Source organism: Agelaius phoeniceus, chromosome 3 (genome assembly GCF_051311805.1).
Source record: "Agelaius phoeniceus isolate bAgePho1 chromosome 3, bAgePho1.hap1, whole genome shotgun sequence".
In the NCBI taxonomy this organism is placed as follows: domain Eukaryota; kingdom Metazoa; phylum Chordata; class Aves; order Passeriformes; family Icteridae; genus Agelaius; species Agelaius phoeniceus.
Window position 1 is genome coordinate 106,229,293 of NC_135267.1, and position 6,941 is coordinate 106,236,233.

General features: G+C 37.5%; 1 long non-coding RNA gene across 1 annotated transcript; it reads right to left on the bottom strand.

The window, feature by feature from the left end:
- Positions 1–450: 450 nt before the first annotated feature.
- On the bottom strand, positions 451–6,729 carry LOC143693743 (uncharacterized). The gene is made up of 4 exons (XR_013181686.1): positions 6,675–6,729; positions 5,832–5,926; positions 826–919; positions 451–577 (listed from the first exon to the last, which is right to left on the bottom strand). It is a non-coding gene; the product is annotated as an uncharacterized LOC143693743 (long non-coding RNA).
- Positions 6,730–6,941: the final 212 nt, after the last annotated feature.

A 6,941-nucleotide genomic window follows, 5' to 3' on the forward strand; every position in this document is an offset into this window, starting at 1 on the left:
AGCAAAAGTGTTAAGTGATATTTGCAAGGAAAGCAGAAGCAATTTCAGAGTGCTGTCTAGCTAACACAAAGGAGGTGCTAAAAGCACTGGTTCTCCAGCTCAAACAGACTTTCTGTCCCATCATGAAAAAGACTGCCTTGTGTTCTGGACAAGGCATTGCTGGGGAGTTTTTCTGTTCTAATGCATGCATAGAAAGCAAACAATAAAAATGAAAGTGTGCTAAAAAAGGGTCTTGATGTGGGAGAGTGTTCCATTATCCAGATGAATACTTGTAGGGCCACTGATGGGCTAATGTGAAATGTCACCCTTATGTTGGAGCTTTTGACCTGCCAGGAAATGTAACTGTTGACTGTCACAGTCATATTTTCTGGAAAAATCCCTTCACCCAGGATTTTGCTCCTGGGATTCTGAGAAGCCTCAGAGAAAAAGGAAAACAATAATTATCTGATTTGCTTCTCCTGTGTTTTGCTGCTTTGGAATGTGTTTGGAGATTGTTTACCAACAGGTGGTTGTTTCATTGGGTTTCTGTGAGCTGTTTTCACTCATTGGCCAGTCAGGGTCAGGCTGTGTCGAGGCTCTGGAAAGAGTCACAAGTTTTCATTATTCTCTTGCCTTCTGTAAGTATCCTTTCTGTATTCTTTAGTATAGTTTAGTGTAGTATTCTTTAATATAATATAGTATCATAAAATAATAAATTAGCCTTCTGAGAACATGGAGTCAGATTCATCATTCCCTCCTTCATCTGGGCACCCCACAAATACAATAGTTGACTACCTCTCCATGAGGCACATTTCTTGTGCAGAAACAGATGTGCAGGAGACTCACCTTCAGAGCATTTCAAGAACTGAGATCGGCACTGAAAGCAGGTCACTGAAATTTAGAATATTTGCAGATGTTTTCCACTTTATATTTTAGTAGCCTTAAGGAAAAAAAAAAAAGACAATTTAATTAAATTCTTCCAAGAGCTTGATTACCTATTTTTAATAAAAGCACGTTCACCTATTAGATTGTCTGTCGTCTATATTTACTAAAGGGTAAAAGTAATAAAGTTACTGTCCCTATTGTCTACCTGAATCTCTAATACCAAGACTATTTTTCAAGTACATAATTAAAACACTTTTTTTAACCCCTTGCAAAAAACAAGTTTGATCAAAAGAGAAATCATAAATTTCTACTAGCTTTCAGATGGTATTAGCATAGACTTTTTGTCTTAAAGTTTTTAAGGAGCCTCGCAATTAGGATCCATTATCATGCTGATTAGAGCTTTGAATCATTATAATGACTTCTGTCTGCACCAATCACATATTAATAGAAATGACAATTGATGGCCATCTTTTGGTAGCTGGCAGCTTGTAGTATTTCATGTAGATGGCAAAGACAACAGTTACAAGGTCCAGCAATGAGATTCCTCTGTGTCAAAGGTGGAATATCCTCATCCACTTATTCATCTGGTGTCCCCAGTCCTCAAAGATGTGAACGGGCACTGCCAAATCCTTCTGAAACACAGAAATCACTTGGACTCTCAGCAGCAACCAAGGTCTCACCACACAGCAAAACATTTTGCCATCTAAGCAACAACTTAGAAGTACCCTAAAGGAAGATCCCCTCATGAAGGGGATCAAAACCCTTTTTGGAGTGACAAAGTGCCATCCAACTGGAAGCTATGTAGCCCCTAAATCTATTTTTGGTGGTGGCAGCTGGTCACGTCAGAGGCAGAATATTCTGTATCTGATAATGAATCACCAATAGACGGGGAATGTTTTCAATTTCTCCAGGCTTCTAACATTAAAAAAATCCAAGCAAACAAACAAATGAAAAACCCAAAAGATACAAAAAGCTCCAGTAGCTCCAACACAAAATAAGATGCGCAACTTCTTCCCATCTTAAGGAAAGAACCAAACACACAAAACCAAGAAACACCTTTACTTGAAAACTTCTTTAGAAGACAAAATATTTTCAAACCCCAATCACAGTAACATACACAGAATCACAATCACCCTCAGAACATTCATTCCCTTAATTATCAACAATTCAGAGAAAGAAGGCTTGTTTTCATTCTAAGCAGTAGTTCTTTGTTTGCCTTTTTGCCAACCAAATGAAAAACAACAAATTAGGTGATTTTTTTTTTTTACTCAATTTTACCTTCATTGCTGTTAATGAAGTGTCTTGAAAACCTGAAAGCTAAATACTCACATTGTCCATGAAATGAAAGTGTGTATTATCAGAAATAATAGGTGCTATGCTTGCCAGCTGTGGATGAATCAGAAATTACTTTGATTCATAGTTCCTGGTAATAAATCTCCCCTCTTATATTTCCCAAGTCTTGCAAATGCCTCAATTTTCACATCCCTTCTTGGAGAATGCATTTTCACTGAATTCAAGACAGTTGGTTATATATTCTGAGGCCATACTCACCCATCTCTTTCAGCCTTTTTCAAATTAAATTAGCCATGTTTAAATCATGCTTACTGAGAAAACAGCCCCAGTCTAATCTTTATATTGACACAGACTCAGTATTTTCTTCCTTATCCCAAACCCCTCCTCAAACATTTCCTTTTAAGCAGTCCCCATTTTTTTGATTTCTCATCCCCGTTTAGCCACAAGGACACACTGGACTTCTTAAGAGTGAAATGAAACAGGGTTTTCAATCCCCAGATCATTATGAGATCATATGGAAGCAAAACATAATTGCACTTTCCTTCATGAAGTGATGATAAATTGGAATTCATACTTTTTTCAAGAGGGGGAAGAACAGGAGGAAGGAAAGACACGAAGGCACATTATCGAGAGTGCTAGTTAATGATCTTCTAATTAATGTTGCAAGTCTCAATTTTCAGTTTTAATTGTGCCTTGCTCTACTTGCAAGTTCACCCTTATATGTTTCTGCCTCCAATAACTGCAACATATCTGTTGAAAAGCAGTTACAGAAAGCAGACCCTGATGCCTATTAATTAGATAATTACTATTGCTGGGTTTTTATTCCCCCAAACTCCCCAATGGGATTAACACCCTTCCAGGAGTCAGAAACCTCTCATGCTATGGAGATTTCTGTTTTGCTCTTACCTATTTGGTTACTAATTACATTTTAATCACTAAAATTATCCTCACAAGCAAATATATAGGTTTATTCAGGAAAGAACTGATGTCCTGGGATGTTTATTCCTTTACAACTGCAAAACATAGAACCTCTCCAGGTAGGAGATTCTCCCCTTGTATTTAAACCAATTATGATGGCATTGAAAGAAAAAAATGAAAGGGATGCTGAAGCTTTCCCCCAATCCTTTTATGTTCAAGCAACTCATATGTCAAACTGATGCACATATTATAAGGCTGCATAATTAGTTACTAACATTAAGCCCATACTTAACTTAAGCATCTTTTTTTCCCCTTAGCTGATGGTAACACAGTCCCTGGGTCATGGTCAGCACCACCTTGATTTTTATTAGAATCTGTAACTGGAAAAATCCTCAACCCACCTTCATCACCCAGTTTGGGAAATTTAAGATAGGTAATGGGAGGGGAAAAGGGGAATATGATGACAGAACACACAGAAGACGAAGGAAGAGAGGAAGGAAGACAAAATGTCAGTAAAACAATTGGGAAAAAAGAAACCAAAATAAAACCCCTGGTTTTTTAGCAGCACTGAACTGTGACATACTTAAAATAGAAGCATGGATAATGTATTTTCATGGTTTATGACAGATGAGTCCCAGCTGAATGAAATCAAACAGTCATTCCCCGAAAGAGCCCAAGACTTCATTTCATGTGTATTTTACATTTGAAAGAGAGAAAAAAGATCCTGTTTTCATGCATCCTGATATCACAAGTTTGGCCATTGACCTTTCTTTATTCCCCAGTTGTGCCATTTCTGGTGTCAGAGAGACTCCAGAAATGAACTACCCAAGTGAGTCACCCTGGCTGTGCTGCCACAGCCCAAACCAGAGGGCAGGAATTGAGGCTCAGACCAGAAACTCTCTGGGAACAGCCTGGGAGTGAGACAGAAACTACCCCCTTCAAATGCAATTCTTGGCAATCAGAATCCAGGCATTTTATCTCACAGGTTCTGTTTCAAGCCTAGAACATAAATATTCCTCCCCTGAGTCCGGGTCTCTATATGGCTGTTATTTATGATGAATTGAAAAGCATAACTACCTAAAAGAGATTTTTTTTTCTATGCAGATTGACTTTCCCAAATGTCTCTAAGATCTCACTGGAAAACATATACTGTTGGGAAAATCTGCTTCCCTTGTACTGCTAATAAGAGGTTTACAATTAAACTGGACAAAGCCATTGAAAACATACAATAAGCAGAAATGCTGCCATTGCCAGAAGGAAAGAGGACTTGAACAGTCCTTTTTCCTATCTAAAGCCTATGGCTGGTAATTAAACTGAAATTGAACACTAGTTTAGAGCTTTTCTTAATGATTCCTGTTCAAGAATCCTACTGACAACAGCATGCAAACTTCATCTTTTTTCCTGACCAAATATGCCAGCAGGAAAAAAAACCAATCAAACACAAAACACTTCTATAACCTGTTACCACAAAATTATTTTAGACAAACAAAATTATGACGGGAAATTTATACTTAACAGAAACCCTAAAAATAAGGATGTTCAAGGGGGGAGGTGACACAGAATTGTTGCAATAAACTTTCAATACACAACTCATCATCCAATACTCTGGATGAATCAATCTCTTTTCTTGGGAAGCTGACAGGAGGAAGAAGCAGGTACCATCAGAATTAATGAACCATGACTGGACACATAACTGCTAAGCAAATGGGGCTATTGTAACACCCTGGGAGGTTTGGTCTGTCCCACTTCTGCTGCCTGCCCTTTCTCCCCTTATTGCATGGCAAGTGGCCCTCTGGGAATCACCATTTGAAGAAAATAAATCATCAGTGCAGTGACAGCACCTTAAATCTTGCATCAAATACAAATACTTATAAAAGTAGATGTATTGGTTTGTATTAAATAAATGTATTATATAAAAATAAAATGTTAAATAAATGTGTTATATAAAACACCAAAATGTTACTTCAGCAAAATACTACCTTGGCACATTTGGGCTCTAATATGCAATTCCAGAATTAGGATTACCTATGTGATTTCAATTTGCCATCCTTATGCATCTGCTTATGGGTAATAAATGATCTCTCCACCAAGGCAGGAGAACACATACAGTGCCCAGAGGAATGAAAGTAGCAGGGAGAAAAGTCTGAGTCCAGAAAAACTTTCCTACTTCCAAAACCCACTCTCTACCACCAGCTGAAGAGCCACTGGAGGAGCAAAGCTACTGTACAGACCAGCAGATTTATCCCAGAGGTCACCTCTGTCCCACAGTTGGATACCTCTGCAATCTGATATCACCTTCTTCTTTATTTTGGCCTCCTGCAGGTATATTAAGCCCTTGCCCATATGGGTCCTATCCTGGTTTGTTGTAGTGGATGACAGAAGAAATGGAAAAGGTAAAAGGTACCCAGAGGCAGAACCCTCTTGAAGAAAGCTTTTTATCATTCACAGCCTCACAGAGGGGCATGGGACACGAAGAATATTGCAAGATATTGACAAATAAAAAAACTTTTGAGAGAAATGGATTTTAGTCCAGCTATAAATTTACTGTTAAAGGTTCCAAAGTACATTAAGTAAAAAAGATGAAGCCATTAGGAATTTTAAGAGATACTTCAAAATTATTCCTGGCACAGATAAAATGAAAAAATTAAAACAGCAATAAGCTTTTTCACCTGCTTTATTGGAAAGCTGCAATATCAATTGAAAAGACCCCTAACCCAAACTCAAAGTTTTTATTTCATTGGAATTTCAGTACTCACATATTTTCTTTGCAGATTGGAAGTAAACATCAGCCAGAGAGCCAAAAATGCATCTGGGAATTTCAACTGGAAAGCAGTGAAACATTTTCTTCCAGCTGTGGGCAGGGAGAGGGGATGTGTTTAAGCAGACCAGAGGGGTTTCATAATTCAAAAGCCAGCATATTATCTCAAAGTTTTATCTCAGGAGAAACTTAGGAAAGCCATACCCAATTTTTCAGCCAAATTTCTTCACTTACTTTTGTTCCTGAGCAGCTTATGCACAATAAACCTCTAGTAAGTGCCACTGAGCATGGTGAATGTATTTGTCCCAATTTTCATTTAGTTAAATATTCCCATTCAAAACACAGCCTAATTAAAGTATCCATTATAATTCCATAATGACAAGTTAATGGAAAAAATCTCCTCTAGAACTCAATTAAATTATTTCTGTTAATAATTGGTGAAAAGCTGTGAAAAGAAACCCTGTTAAATGCATACTCAAAGCTCCATACAAGGTCATTGCTTCATAATATACAACAGGCTCAGCCTATTTTTTTCTATGAGAGATGTAAAGGATCATGAAATACCTCCTAGATCATGCAATTTTCTGTGAACTTGGACATGTAAACATCAACTCAGTAGTCTAAGGTATATTTCCACTTGGCTCCTGCATCACTATCACTTGATGATCAAAGATGTTTTAACAAGAAAATTCTATTGCTGTAGGACAGTCCAGGAAGAATCAAGATCAATTATATGATTCACTGCTCCCTTACTGGAGGGGGAAAAATAATTCTATAAAGCTGGTAAATTCAATGCACACATAAAAACCACAAAATATCAAACTCTGAAAATATGTATTACCTTGTGACTTTCCAGAGTATGTGATACCTTAGGTTATCTTATTTACACAGTTCAGTGAGAGCTTCCTGTAAGCCTACAAAGAGCAAAAAAAATCACCTCATTTCATGCATTCCAGATGAAAATACTGTATTTTAGTGGGATAAGGATTTTACTCTTGACTTTCAAAAGGTCTTTCATTGAGATCACATTTTGTTCACATTTAAAGGTCAGAACTTTCACTGTTACACTGGATGCCTTCCTTAGACAATAGTGGGAGTCCAATCCTTG